The sequence below is a fragment of the Carcharodon carcharias genome, chromosome 9 (genome assembly GCF_017639515.1).
Source record: "Carcharodon carcharias isolate sCarCar2 chromosome 9, sCarCar2.pri, whole genome shotgun sequence".
NCBI lineage: Eukaryota > Metazoa > Chordata > Chondrichthyes > Lamniformes > Lamnidae > Carcharodon > Carcharodon carcharias.
In genome coordinates, this window is record NC_054475.1 from 15,662,044 (window position 1) to 15,678,080 (window position 16,037).

The 16,037-nt window shown below is 42.7% G+C and overlaps 1 protein-coding gene across 5 annotated transcripts in view; it reads left to right on the forward strand.

Annotated features, from left to right (window-relative positions):
• Nucleotides 1–16,037, forward strand: part of magi3a (membrane associated guanylate kinase, WW and PDZ domain containing 3a) — a 104,670-nt gene that overhangs the window by 20,665 nt on the left and 67,968 nt on the right. The window lies entirely within an intron of this gene.

Consider the following 16,037-nt stretch of genomic DNA (forward strand, 5'->3'; position numbering starts at 1 on the left):
CTGTTCCTTCACTGTGGCTGGGTCAAAATCCTGGAACACTCTTCCTAACAGCATTGTGGGTGTACCTACACCACATGGGCTGCAACTGTTCAAGAAGACTAAATAAAAGACTAATGTAAGTAGTTAGTTAGCTAGCTGAGAAGAGCTTTGCGATATCCTGAGATTACAAATGATGCTTTATAAATGCAAGACCTTTCTTCAGAATGGAGCTGTAAAAGTGGGCCACCATAGACCTGTTCTGCAAGCTCCTGCTTTTGGTCCTGCAACTAGAGATTGAAAAGGAAATGCACCTGTAGCTACATTTCTGCTGCAGGCACTGGCGTCCATCCAACCCCAGCTGAGATACATTTTTAAAATTCATTCATGAGATGTGGGCTTCACTAGCTGGACCAGCATTTGTTGCCTGTCCCTAGTTACCCTTGAGAAGGTGGTGGTGAGCTGCCTTCTTGAACCGCTGCAGTCCATGTGGTGTAGGTACACCATCAGTGCTGTTACGAAGGGAGTTCCAGGATTTTGACCCAGGGACAGTGAAGGGGAGCCACATGATTCCTAGCCTCTGATCTGCTCTTGTAGCCACAGTATTTATGTGGCTAGTTCAGTTTCTGGTCAATGGTAACCTCCCTAAGGACGTTGATAGTGGGGGATTCAGTGATGATAATGCCATTGAACATCAATGGGTGTTGATTTGATTCTCTGTTGTTGGAGATGGTAATTGACTGACAATTGTATGGTGCAAATGCTGCCTGCCACCTGTTGCCCAAGTCTGGATATTGTCCAGTTCTTGCTGCATTTGGACACCGACGGCTTCAGTGTCTGAGGAGAACGATGCTGAACATTGTGCAATCATCAGCGAACGCCCCGCTTCTGACCTTATGATGGAAGGAAGGTCATTGATGAAGCAGCTGAAGATGGTTGGGCCGAGGACACTACCTTGAGGAACTCCTGTGGTGATGTCCTGGAGCTGAGATAACTGACCTCCAACAACCACAACCATCTTCCTTTGTGCTGGGTATGAATCCAACCAGCGGAGAATTTTCCCCTGATTACCATTGACTCCAGTTTTGCTCGGGCTCCTTGATGCCACACTCGGTCAAATGAGGCCTTGATGTCAAGAGCAGTTACTCTTACCTCACCTTGGGCGTACAGCTCTTTTGTCCATGTTTGAACCAGGGCTGTGGTGAGGTCAGAAGCTGAGTGGCCCTGGCAGAACCCAAACTGGGCGTCGGTGAGCAGGTTATTGCTAAGCAAGTGCCGCTTAATAGCACTGATGATCCCTTCCATTACTTTACTGATGATGGAGAGTAGCCTGATGGGGCGGTAATTGGCCGGGTTGGATTTGTCCTGCCTTTTGTGTACAGGACGTACCTGGGTAATTTTCCACATAGTTGGGTAGATGCCAATGTTTTATCTGTACTAGAACATTATGGCTAGGGGCGTGGTAAGTTCTGGAGCACAAGCCTTCAGTACCATTGCTGGAATATTAGTATCATGAAACGCTTTTGAAATTTAAAACTTGTGATGCTACTTTTCAATTGATTAAAAAGAATAAATACATACATCCTCTGGGAAATATTAGCCTGATAAATAGAACCTGTGTAAGGTCAGCCATTCATGGCAGATATTCCTTGTTCTCCCTCCTTTTACAGATTTGTCTTGTTGCACATCTTCCTGTGCTCCACTATTGCCTCACCCTAGCTGGACAAAGAAAGACTTGCATTTCTCTATCGCATTTTACAATGTCGGAATGTCGCCAAGTGCTTCACAGCCAATGAAATACTTTTGGAGTGTAGCCACTGTTGCATTGTAGGAAATGCAGCAGCCAGTTTACGCACAGGAAGGTCTCTCAGACAGAAAAATGATAAATGACCAAATACTCTGTTCTTTGTTATGTTTGTTGAGATATTAATATTGGTCAGGACGAGGGAAAACATCCTTGCTCTTCGAATAGTGATATAGAATCTTTCACGTCCACCTGAGGAAGTGGTCAAGGTCTCAGTTCAGTATCTCTTCCCAAAGATGGCATCGCTTATTTTACCCATCTTGGCACAAATCCTGTCCAATATCCCCGTTGGGAATAACCTTCCATCTAACCCTTATCCCTGTACCTGTCATCCACCACCTTTTATATGCCTCCTTTAGAAGTAATGCTTTCGTAATGCAAATCTCTTCAAATAGTATTGTAGAACTTTACCGTGCAGAAAGAGGCCATTTGGCTGGATCTCCAAAGGAGCTATTCAATTAATCTCATCTTCTCTGTCCTTCAGATTAATTTTTTTCTATTTTATCTATTTCCCTTTTACAATCTATTGTGAATTCCACAGTTTGTTTATGTATTTAAAAACAAGTTTTAAAAAAAATCACGCACACCCTCCATCTGTACTGTGATAAATTGATGGCCACTATTTAGGGGCTTACTAATCAGTTTAAAATCTTTCCCAATTTTTTCCCAAATTTCTCAATTTTGAACACCACCATAGATTTGCTGCTATGAAAGGAACCTCAGTTTCTCTCCTGTCTCTTCATAATGGAAGTGTCTTGTTCCTGTTTAATCATCTTAGCAGATATCTTCTGCACCATCTTAATGGCGTCATCACCCTTCCTAAACTAATTTGCCAATATGTACTGCGATGTGAGGACTGACAGTTTTTACTGAAATGAAGAAAAACTTGCATTTATATGGTGCCTATCATGACTTCAGGACATCAAGCGCTATACAGCCAATGAAGTAGCTTGAAAACACAAACACTATTGTAATGTAGAAAAAAGAAATGGCGCATGGTCAGATGCTTGTCTGATTGCTTAGTTTATGTCCTGAATGAGGAAGAGTTTCGCTCGCTTCCACATTACTGATGTCAAAACCACCTTGCTTGGATCCTGCCAGAAACTCCAGAATTATTATTTATTTCATTCTTGGGATGTGGATGTCGCTGGCTAGGCCAATCCCATTTAAGAGTTAACCACATTGGTGTAGATCTGGAGTCACATGTAGGCCAGACCAGGTAAGGACAACAGATTTCTCTAAAGGACACTAGTGAACTAGATGGGTTTTTACAACAACCGACAATGGTTTCCTTAAACTTTTAATTCTGGATTTTTTTTTACTGAATTCAAATTCCACCATCTGCCGTGGTGGGATTTGAACCCAGGCCCCCAGAACATTGCTCTGGGTCCTTGGATTATCAATCCAGTGACAATACCAGTACACCACCACCTCCCCTGTTGCTTGACTTCCTTCCTTGGACCTGATCCTCATTGTTTTGTTTCACTCCTGAGCTGAGTTTCTAATCTCACCTTGCCAAGGCCACCAATTTCTACTTCTGTAGCATTGCCCAGCTCCACCTATTGCCTCAAACTGTATCGATGCCATTGTCATATCCAGATTCATTAATTCCAGTGGCGTTCTTGCATTTGCAACATAGGAGCAGGAGTAGGCCATTCAGCCCATCGAGCCTGCTCAGCCACTTAATACTTCAATGCCTCCCCCCACACTATCCTCCTATCTCTTTATGTCATTGGTATTTAGAAATGCTCTAAGCATACTCAATGATTGAGCTTCCACAGCCCTCTGGGCTAGAGAATTCCAAAGATTCACAACCCTCTGAGTAAAACAATTTCTCCTCACCTTGGTACTAAGTGGCTTCCCCCTTATTTTGAAATTGTGTCCCCTGGTTCTGGACCCCCCGCCCCCCCCCACCCCCGCCAACCAGGGTAAACATCTTACCTGCACCTACCCTGTCTATCCCTTTAAGTAATTTGTAGGTTTCAGTGGGATCACCTCTCATTCTTCAAAACTCTAGAGAATACAGGCCCAGTTTCCCCAATCTCTTTCCATGGGACAGTCCTGCCATCCTTGGAACAAGTCTGGTGAACCTTTGCTGCATTCCCTCCAAGGCAATAATATCCTTTCTGAGATAAGGGCACCAAAACTGCGCACAGTAATCCAGGTGTGGTCTAGCCAAGGTTTTATACAATTGAAGCAAGACTTTGCTACTCCTGTATTCAAATCCTCTTGTGGTAAAGGCTAACATACCATTAGCCCTCCCGATTGCTTGCTGCACCTGCGTGTTAGCTTTCAGGGACTTATTGATAAAGACAGCCAGGTCCATTTGTACATCTACATTTTCTAGTCCCTTACCTTTTAAGAAATACACTGCAAATCTGTTCCTCCTACCAAAGTGGATAACCTGACATTTTCCCACATTATGTTCCATCTGCTGTGTTCTTGCCCACTGATTAAGTCTGTCCAAATCCCCTTGAAGTCACTGCATCTTTCTCACAACACACAGTCCCGTCCAGCTTTGTGTCATCTGCGAGCTTGGAAATATTACATTTGGTCCCCACATCCAAATCATTGATATATATTGTGAACAGCTGGGGCCCAAGTACTGATCCTTGCAGTACTCCACTAGTCACAGCCTGCCAATGCTGAGAATGACCCTTTTATTCCTATTCTCTGTTTTCTGTCTGTTAGCCAATGCTTAATCCTTGCCAGTATATTACCTCCTATCCCATGAGCTTTAATTTTGCAAACCAACCTCCTGTGGGGCACTTAATCAAAAGCCTTCTGAAAATCCAAGTATACTATGCCTGCTGACTCCCCTTTTATCAATTCTCTTAGTAACGTCCTCAAAAAGCTCCCAACAGGTTTGTCAAACATGATTTCCCATTCGCAGATCCAAGTTGATTATACCCAAATCATTATTGTCCAAGTGTCCATTTATCACACCCTTTATAACATATTCCAGCATTTTCCTTACTACTGATGTACGGCCAACAGGACTGTAGTTCCTCATTTTCTCTTTCCCTCCCCTCTTCAATAGTGGGGTGACATTTTCTACTTCCAATCTGCAGGAATTATTCCAGAATCTGTAGAATTTTGGAAAATGATCGCCAATGCATCCACTATCTCCATAGCTACCTCTTTCAACACTCTGGAAGGTAGAATATCTGGTCCTGGGGACTTATCAACCTTCAGTCCCATTAATTTCTCCAATACAATTTTTTACTAATACTAATTTCCTTCAGTTCCTCATTCTCCCTAGTCTGTTGGATCTCTCATTTGGGAGAATTCTTGTATCCTCCTCAGTGAAGACAGAGACACACAGTAATCATTTAGCTTCTCTGCCATTTCTCTGTTCCCCATTAATTAATGCTCCTGATTCTGCCTGTAATGGGCCCACGTTTGTCTGAGCCAAATGTTTTCCTTTGACATACCTGTAGAAGCTTTTACAGTCTGTTTTTGGTTTTTGCTAGTTTACATTCATATTCTATTCTCTTTATTAGTTTCTTGGTTCTCCTTTACTATATTCTAAAATGCTTCCAATCCTCAGGTTTACTATCATTTCTGGCAACTTTATAGGCCTTTTCTTTTAATCTTATACAATCCTCAGGGTTGACTGACTGACTTTTTGCATTTTTGTGCCTTGAAGGAATATATAATTTCTGTAAACTATGTAATAATTCTTTAAAGACTAACCATTGCCTGTGTACCTTTTAATGTACTTTCCCAATCCACCTCAGAAAATTTGTCCCTCATACCTTCATAATTTCCTTTGTTCAACAACACCTTGGCTTCAGATTGAACTACCTCACTTTCAAATAGAGTGTAAAATTCTGTCATGTTATGGTCACCCACCCTAAGGATTCTTTCACAACAAGATTATTATTTAGCCCTTTCTAGTTACATAATCTGAGATCTAAATAGTCTGTTCTCCATTGGTTCCTCAACACACTGCTCTAGAAAAACACCCCAACGCGCTCCAGAAACCTGTCCTTCACAGCATTACTGCTCATTAGGTCCTCCAAGCAAAGGAGGGCCAAGAGATTGATTAAGAGGGGAAAACTAAAGTAAGAAGGTAAACTTGCAAGCAACATAAAAGCATACTGTAAAGCTTCTATAAGTATGCAAAAAGAAAAAGATTAGTGAAGACAAATGTAGGTCCCTTACAGTCCGAAACAGGAGAGTTTATAAAAGAGAACGAAGAAATGGCAAAACAATTAAACAACTACTACAGTTCTGCCTTCACAGAGGAAGACACAAATAACCTCCCATAAATGCTAGGGAACCAAGGGTCTAGTGAGAAGGAGGAATTGAAAGAAATTAGTATTACTAAAACAACAGAAATTAATGGGACTGAAAGCTGATAAGTCCCAGGGCCTGATAACCTACGTCCCAGGGTACGAAAGGAGGTGGCCATGAAAATAGTGGATGCGCTGGTTGTCATCTTCCAAAATTCTGTAGATTCTGGAACAGTCCCGGCAGTTGGCAAATGTAACCCCTCTATTTAAAAAAGGAGGAAGGGAGAAAACAGCGAATTACAGACAGGTTAGCCTAACATCAGTAGTAGGGAAAATGCTGGAGTTTATTATAAAGGATGTGATAACAGCACACTTGGAAAATATCAACAGGATTAGACAAAGTCAACATGGATTTCTGAAAGGGAAATCATGTTTCACAAACTTACAGTAGTTTTTTGAGGACATAACTAGCAGTATAGATATGGGAGAACTGGTGGATATGGTGTGTTTGGATTTTCAGAAAGCTTTTGATAAAGCCCCACCTGAGAGGTTAGTGTGCAAAATTAAAGGACATGGGATTGGGGGTAATATATTGGCATAGATTAAGAATTGGTTAGCGGACAGGAAAGGGAACCAAACCTGGAATGTGAGCGATAAGGAGGATGTTAAGAGGCTTCGAGGCGATTTAGACAGGTTGCATGAGAGGGCAAATACATGGCAGATGCAGTATACCGTGGGTAAGTGTGAAGGTATCCACTTCGGTAGGAAAAACAGAATGGCAGAGTATTGTTTAAATGGTGATAGATTGGGAAATGTTGATGTATAAAGGGACTTGGGTGTTCTTGTACACCAGTTACTGAAATCAAGCATGTAGGTGCAGAAAGCAGCTAAGAGGGCAGATTGTATGTTGGCCTTCATTGCGAGAGGATTTGAGTACAGGAGCAAGGATGTCTTGTTGGAGCTGTTACCGGGCCTTGGTGAGACCATACCTGCAGTATTGTGTGCCGTTTTGGTTGCCTTACTTGTCATAGAGGGAGTGCAGCAAAGGTTCACCAGACTGATTCCTGGGATGGCAGGATTGTCGTGTGAGGAGAGATTGGGCCGACTAGGCCTGCATTCACTGGAGTTTAGAAGAATGACGGGGCCTCATTGAAACACACAAAATTCTGGCAGGGATGGACAGACTGGATGCAGGGATGACATTTCGTCTGGGTGGTTTGGGGTGGGCTGTCTAGAACAAGGAGTCTGTTATGATCCCAGCTGCGGTTACACCTGGACAAGCTTGATCCCAAAGTGAAACCCAGCTTGATCAATCCTATCTTTTATTTGTTTGTTTGGATACATGGAAAGTAGCTACTGAACAGAGTCACAGGAGTCAGCTGATGAACTTTTAAGAAAAGAATAAAACGTTTATTCTACAAGAAAAGAGGAACTATAATACAATACTCCTTCACCCACAACTATGCTTTAACAGATATGTACAGATTTGTAAGGATAACACAAGTTGCGAAAGCTATCTTATACTTTAAGTACACAGTCCAGGTAAACCCAGACACACCGCATTCAGGAAGCAAGTGACAGATGCCACCTCAGGTGGATGCTATGGATTTCTCCTCAACACCCCCCATAAGTTTGTCATACAGTGAGCCAACTGGTCTCACTGAACTCGGTCTTTCACACAAGGGTTTCCAGACTTCATTCTCGAAGACCTCACCTTGGAATCTTCTCTCAAACCGACACATTCTTTCAGACATGCCTTTCGCAATGGTCCACCTCCAGGGTTTCGAACTCTCCTTCCGATGTTCCTCTTCCCTGGGTTACCACATGCATTCAAACTGTCTTTCGCACACTCTCTGTCACGGACTCAGCCGTCAACAGTACCCCTGCACCACATGCCCATAGCAAAGATCTAGAGACCTTCAGCTGTCTCTTTGGACCTTCATGCCTCTTGAAAGCTGTTGTCGCTTTAAATCTGCTTTCTGCAGATTTTTCTCTTTAATTCTGAAGCTTGGCGTCTTTCTCTCCACCTCTCACTCTTAACTTCACTTAATAGGACCTTTTCCAGGTTCCTGTCCTTGCTTTTGGACTAGAAAGTGGTCTTGGGACTTCCCCCGTTTCCATCTCACTTCTTTGGCCTTGGGACCTTTTGGTTCTTTTGGGAAATCTGCAGCTCCCTCTCCTAGAGGCCAGTTTCTCTGGGGTCTTGGCTTCAAACCAGCTGAACTCCAACAGCTTCCAAAACAAGCCTGTGCGAGGGTCCTGCCTCTCTGGACCCCTCTTACTAGGCAACAGGCCAATTCTTCTACCCTTGTTTGTTTACCTCCGTTTAAGTCATAAAACTCTCATTAGAAATGCAAGCACCTTTTTAAAGTGAAATTAAAGCTCCATTTGCCCTTTCTTAACTCGCAGATACTTAAGTACAAATCAAACTTAAACTTTAAAGCTAAAACTCATTCCTAACACCCATAAGTACAAATATAACTTAAACTGTCTCTATTTCGTAACAGGGTCACAGTCTCAGGATACGGGGTAGACAGTTTAAGACTGAAATGAGGAGAAACTTCTTCACTCAGAGGGTGGTAAGCCTGTGGAATTCTCTACCACAGAACGCTGTGGAGGCTAAGACATTGAATATATTTAAGAAGGAATTAGATTTCTGGACTCTAAAAGGCATCAAGGGGTATGGGGAGTGTGCAGGAGTATGGTGTTGAGATAGGGGACCAGCCATGATCATATTGAATGGTGGAGCAGGCTCAAAGGGTTGAATGACCTACTCCTCCTATTTTCTATGTTTTTATATGCAGATTGAAGTCACCCATGATTACTGTATCACCCATGCTACATGCTTCTTTAATCTCTTGATTAATACCATGCCCCAAGCTACCACTACTGTTTGGTGGCCTATAAAAAACAAGTTCTGATGTTTGCTGCACCTTGCTGTTTCTTAGCTCCACCCAAACAGCTTTCACATTTTGTTCTTCTGATCTGAGATCCTCCCTTACTAATGTACTGATCCTATCCCATATTATCAACGCAACACCACCTCCTTTTCTTTTTTGACTGTCCTTCCGTGTTGATTATCCTTGAATGTTCAATTCCCAATCTTGGTCACCCTGTGGCCATGTTTCCACAATGGCAATCGATCATACCCATTTACCTCTGTTTGTGCCTTTAAATCATCTATCCTGTTGTGAATGCTGCATGCATTCAGGTAGAGTGCACTTAACTTTGTCTTTTTGACATTATTCCACATTCTAAGCCTCGTTGATGCTCGCCTTTGTTTCGCCTGCTTTTTAATTTCGCTTGATACTTTTCTACTTCCTGTTACCAGCCTTCCTTTAGATTTAAGCTGCCGCTCACATTCCCAACCCCCGATGAGCTGGTTTAAACCCTTCCCAACAGCACTAGCAAATCTCTCTGCGAGGAAATTAATGCCGGTCCTGTTAAGGTGGAACCCGCCCATCTTGTGCAGGTCCCACCTGCCCCAGAACCAGTCTGAATGGCTCAGAAATCTGATACCCTCCCTTCTACATCAATTATCCCAAGAGAATTTCAATGAAGTCCTGCTCCTACCAAGTACATCTCATTCCAAACTATCCGGCCCTGCCTAGTCTTCCATCCCATTTCCCTTCAATCTCTAAAATGGCTCCCTATCTGCCTAATAACAAGAACAAACTTGAATTTATATTGGACCATTCATTACCTTGGAATGTCCCAAAGTGTACTACATTCCATGAAGTACTTTTGAAGTGTGGTGACTTGATTTTATTTTAGGCAAATGTGCATCCAATTTGCATATGGCAAGGTTGAATAATCCCTTTTGTCAGTTAAGTGTTCTTGTCATCATGCAGCTGTTATGAGTACATAGACTGTGACTGACTGTCTTCGATCCTTCAGGAACCTTTCTCCTGTCAGAGGCGCACACTTTGCTTTGATATATTAGGTGTTGGTCTGTCCGGGGATGGTTTGTCCTGCATGCTTCAGTGAACGGAGGTCAAACAATCTGCTGCAGCTGAGACCAACTGAGATTCTGCCGAGGAGCTTTCTTCCTGTGGTTTCTATTCGACAAGCATGCTATATTTAACCATCCGTGTACTGGATCTTAAATTGCAGCTGTAACAGGCTGCCTGAATAGTGATAGTCTAGAAATTGCCAAGCATCTCCCTGTTGGGTTTGTCACAAAGACAGTACAGATGAATGAGGCCGTTGGCCTACCTTATGTCCCGGCAGGTAACACACTCTCCTCTGAGTCAGAGGTTTGTGGGTTCAAGCCCTATTCAAGAGACTTGAGCACAAAATGTAGCCTGACACTCTGGAGCACTAAGGGAGTGCTGTACTGTTGGAGGGTTACATCTTATTACTGAGACATTAAACCGAGGCCCTATCTGCTCTCTAGGGAGAATGTAAAAGATCCCATAAAATTATTGGAAGAAGAATGGGACCTTCTCCCTGGCGCCTTGGCCAATATTTATAACGCAAACTTATTACCTGGTCATTGCTGTTTGTGGGAATTTGCTATGTGCAAGTTAGCTGCTGTGTTTCCTACATTGCAACAGCTTTTACGCTCCCAGCTACTTCATTGGCTGTAAAGCACTTGCATGTCCTGAGGTCATGATAAATGCAAGTTTTTCTTCGTTTCTGTAAAAACTGTCAGCCAGCCCTCCCATTACAGTATCAATTGCTGAATTATTTTTTCTCTATATCCTTACTGTTTTTGCTCATTCCATGCCCTAAGATTTGTAGTATTCAAGGAACACTTGGGGGTCAGGGAACAGGATCACCTGAGTATTATGATTTCATTTAAGAAAACTGAAGTTAAGCTTTGTCATAGTGTGGCAAGTCACCCTGTTTGAAGACTTCAAAAAATGCATTTACGTAGATGTCATGTTCCTGTTTGTGCACTAAACGTGTCACCAACAAGTTACTTGAACTTGCTGTTTGTCACCGGAGGTGCGCACACATTACAAGATTCTAATCACCACTTGCCTAAGTGTTTTGAAGGAGAATCTCAGAAAACTTTGCCTAGCTTGGCCTTAAAGGGGTACCAGCATCAATGTGGAAGTGACCTGGCCAGATTCATACTTGAAAAATGAAAAAATGTTCTGTTCAAAAACCACAGCAAAGCCGGTACCTGTTCTAAACTATTACGATTCAGGTTTTACTTATCTTGATGCTTGCCCCATAACTGTTTAAAGCAGGGCTGCTTAATTCTTTCCTCCTTGTAAAGAACCTATTTTTTATTTTTCTTGGACTGTGGCTTTAAAAACTACAATGGCTGCAGTTGAAAGGCATGTTCACTGGAGCAGGGTTGAGGAATATCTATAATGTTGCTATCCTGAAACAGAGGGTGCCATGAAAGAACAGGATGGTACTGGAAAGGAGTTCTGGTTGAGGGGGAACTGCCTGATGACAGCATTTTAATTGGCTTCTGACCAGGTGACCAGGATTTTGTGTGGTAACAGTGCAGGCAGAACAGCTCCTGGCCTGCAAAGAGGGAAGACCTGAAATCTCCCTGTCCTGCGTTTAAGATTCCAGTAATTCTACCGTATTAGCTAGCTGGCTATTCCTCACATCTCTGTAACCTGCTTCCTCTGAAAGCCCCTGTCAAGAGGAAAAGGGGAAAAATCACCAGTAGAGACATTGAAAAGCAATTTTTTGAACCAGTGAACCACAGACTGAAAGTGCTGGGAGACCACCTTGTGTTATCAACAACAAACTGCAAGGAATTTGGAAGACATCAATCAAACTCAACCCATCTAATCCTATACTCCAGATTGGTGCTATTGAAATGTTTTATCTCACCCTTATAATCCATGTTTTGTGTGCCTTTGTGTGTTTGTGTATTGGGTTTTAAAAAGGGGTAGAGTTTAAGTTATAGAGTTGGATGTTAGTTCATATTTCTTTCTTTTGCCACTAGTTAATGACAATTTGTTCAATAAACAGTTATTTATTTATTAAGTTTACAAACCTGGTTCTCGTGTTCTGTTAACCTAAATTAAACCGTTAGGTAGAATTGGGGCAATTTGGTGGGCTGATCAAACTTTTCACGTTTGTTGCGGCTTGGGGAATAGTGGGGCTTGATATTACAGTGCACTATCCCCAGTGAGTCCTGACATCCTCACCCCGAGTGTCAGAAGGACAAAGGGATGAAGAAAGTCTGTTTAAAGAAAAAACTTGGTCAATTCGAATTTAATAGATGACTTGGTGACCTGGTAAAGGGGTAGTAAGTGGTATTGGAAGGGTAAAACTGGAACACCAGAAGCTCAGTCGTGCAGCAGGACAAGGCTGCAGATTCAAACTGGAGAAGTTCTGTTCGTGTAGTCTGATTAATGGGTGGAATGGACTTCTGTGATAGTGGAGAAGAATACCATTGAGTAATTTTAAGAAATGGCTGGATGCTGTGACAGGGGAACTGAATGGATGAGATCATACTCAATCCTCTTCCTCCTTTTTATTTACCTCCGCATCCGATGGCAACTGTGTCCCTAAATCTTTGACTAGGTGGCCCTACTTAATGTGGTTAAGGTATTACTGTAAGCATCCTACTGGGTTGTTATGATACTGTCTTCCTATGTTACTGTGGTTACAGTATTATTTGGTGTTACTGTGGTCATAGTATTCGATGGGGTGGGGAATGTCTTGCCATGTTACTGTAGAGATGGTTGGGAGCTAGCATTGCCTGGGAAAGGGAACAAGGGTGGGTTGGGACATTGCATTGTCCTTCTTTGGTGCTGGGTTTGTTCCTTGCAGCCAGGAATGAGCTCCGTCTCATGTTGGGATGGTATTGAGCTGAGGATGTGGACTTTGAGAGTAAGATCTGGCAGATAAGTTATTGTGCTCATATTTTCAAACTATTTTCTTTCAGTGCAAGCCATAAAGTGAGGGTCAGTTACTGCAGTTCTACTGTAACAGGATTCCCTTTGTTGGAAGATTGGGGGGATTCCAATTGAGGCCTTAATGATACAAAAAAAAAGGATGCTGGAAATCTTGAGGGAAAAGAAACAAAAAATGCTGGAAATAGTCAGCGGATCAGGAGGCGTCTGTAGAGAGAAAAAGTTAATGCCTCAGATCGAAATTACCTTTATTGGAACATTAGAACAGATGTTGCCTGGCCTGAGTATTTCCACCCATTTTTGAGGCATTAATGATAGTAGGATGTAACAGGATAGGTGCAGAGAAACTATTTCTTCTGGGAGAATTCAGAACAATGGAGCCAGATCTTACTCTCAAAGTCCACATCCTCAGCTCAATACCATCCCAACACGAGACGGAGCTCATTCCTGGCTGCAAGGAACAAACCCAGCACCAAAGAAGGACAATGCAATGTCCCAACCCACCCTTGTTCCCTTTCCCAGGCAATGCTAGCTCCCAACCATCTCTACAGTAACATGGCAAGACATTCCCCACCCCATCGAATACTATGACCACAGTAACACCAAATAATACTGTAACCACAGTAACATAGGAATGTTCAGGGCTGATGTCAGGAAGCACCTCTTCACACACAATAGTACAATAGTGGAAATCTGAAACTCTTTCCCCAAAAGGCTGTGGATAATGGGGATCAATTGAAATTTTCAAGAATAATGATCGCTATATACTTGGGTGAATAGTTTTGAGTTATAAATTGGCTGTGATCTGACTTACGGATCTGACTTGAGGGGCTGAATGGCCTCTTTTTCCTATGAGCTAATGTTGGTAATGGCCTGAGTGTGCATGCCCTCAGTAGCACCCTACTCTCAACGACCCGCGGCCATGTGTTTCCCTGCTGCAGAAAGGGTACGGGAGGGAATTGAAACGTGGCTGGTCAGTCCTAGCAGTTTGTAAGATAAAAGCAAAATACTGGAAAGGAAAATAAAGGAAATCTGAAACAAAAACAGAAAATGCTGGAAAAACTCAGCAGGCCTTGTAACACCTGTGGAGAGCAAAACAGTTAAAGTTTTGAGTCTGTATGACCTTTCAGAGCTGAAGAAAAGTGGAAATGTGATGAAATTTATACTATTAAAGGGGGGTGGATCAGGTGGAGCTGGATAGAAAGCCCCCGATAGGTGGGGACAAAGAAGGGATTGACAAAGATGTCATGAGCTAAGCTTTGTCCCCATCTATCACTGGCCTTCTATCCAGCTCCACCTGCACCTCCCCCAGTATAAATTTCATCACATTTCCACTTCTCTGAAGGGTCATACAGACTCAAAGTTCACTCTGTTTCTCTCTCCACAGATGCTGCTAGACCTGCTGAGATTTTCCAGCATTTTCTGTTTTTGTTCCAGCAGTTTGCAATCTGGATTGGGTAGATGGCCCTAGACTAGCTACTCTGCCAGTGAGATTGGTGTGGAGCAGTAGGAGAAAGTAGGCAAAGTAACTCTTGCAGTAATATCTTTTTTTTTAGTTATTGCTTCCTTGAGCCAATTATGGAATAAGACTTTCTTTTGTACTGCATTGTGTTATATTTTGGGTCAGTGTTATAGAAAGTGCTGCTTACTGACTTTAATCATTTGATTGCATAATTCAGGGCTCTCATTTAAATCAATCCGTCAGATTCCAAGTATAGCACAAGGGAGTTTCTGCTTTTACCCATCTCAGAAATGTTCCTGGCAGCTCCTAGTTTTCAAACTGCAGAGTCCTATACAATAAGAAGAATGTGATAACTGGCATCCATCCGAGTGGCCCGGATTTCAGCTGATGGTTTTAGCAACCATCTTAATAAGAAATGGGTATTGAATCGTAGTGCACCTTCTAAACAACGGGGCAAATGTAGCTGAGAGTCCTAAGTGTTGTGAGGAAGAACAGAAAAACAGTTTTGTAATCTTGTTAAATGAATGTTTTGTTCTGAACTAGAGTGCAGTGTGTTCACTGTGAATGTAGAACATACCAGTGTGTTACATGAAGAGTTACAGGCTGGAATCTAATCAAAGGGCTCACGTTTCAACATAAATCACAAGAACACTGGGATTCAGAAACTGGAACAGTTCCAGAATTGGGAGGAATAATGTGGCCCTTGTCTATAGACTGTCAGACTCCTGAGGCTGCCTTTGCGTGGATTTTTATCTTAATATTTATTTGAATGTTATCTGTTGCTGCATTCTATTGGTAGGTGCATAATGGGGGAGGACCCAAGGAATGTAGAATGAATTACAAAGGGTAGGTGTTGGTCTCTTGCTGCCATGTTCAGCTGAACAGCAAAGTACCCAAAACCTCATCAATGGGGAGCAGCTGTTGAAGGGTTAAACCTTTGGGTTGCACTGAGTCATGGTTCCTAAGTCAGCTGAGGCTAAGTGGATCACACACTTGCTTGAGTCAGAGGATTGTGGGTTCAAGTCCCACTGTAGAGACTTGAGCACACAATTAAGACAGAAACTACCAGTGCAATGTTGAGGGACTACTGGTGCACTGTTGAAGGGTGTCACCTTTTGGATGAGACGTTAAACAATGGACCCCTGCTTGTTCCATGCTTTGTCCCCCATTGTTGGATATTTGTTCAGCACCTCTGCATCTCCCTCCCAAACTTTTCAGCTTTCTTCTCAGCTCTCAAAAGACCCTCTTGTTTGGTGTCTGCCTGCATTTTTTTGAAAGGACTCTGAGACATTGCTACTTCGATGAAGCGTGGCATAGAAATATTAGATTGTCCCTTGCTACCTATGCCCTTTGCTCCTTCTATTTCCTCCTTGCCTCTGTTTGTCGGTGCAGTACTTCCAAGGGTTTGCAGCTGAGCTGAGCAAGACGATCAGGATTCATTTGATGTCCTGTTTGTCATTTTTACACCTCTGCTCTCAACTGAGCTGGCAATGAGAGCAGGCAGCTTTAAAATGTCATGCAATGGCTGTTTGTACCGTCTTGTGTTAATCCAGAGCTCACACCATGTGTCTTGAGGACCGAATCATTTCTATGTCATGTCACCTGTTTTACTGATGGGATTAATTCTCTCTTGGTTTGCTGCTCAGTTTTTGGCAGCAAACAGGTACAAAGTTACCACTTATGGGAATGGTTCAGATGTCTAATGGATTATAAACTTTTCCTTC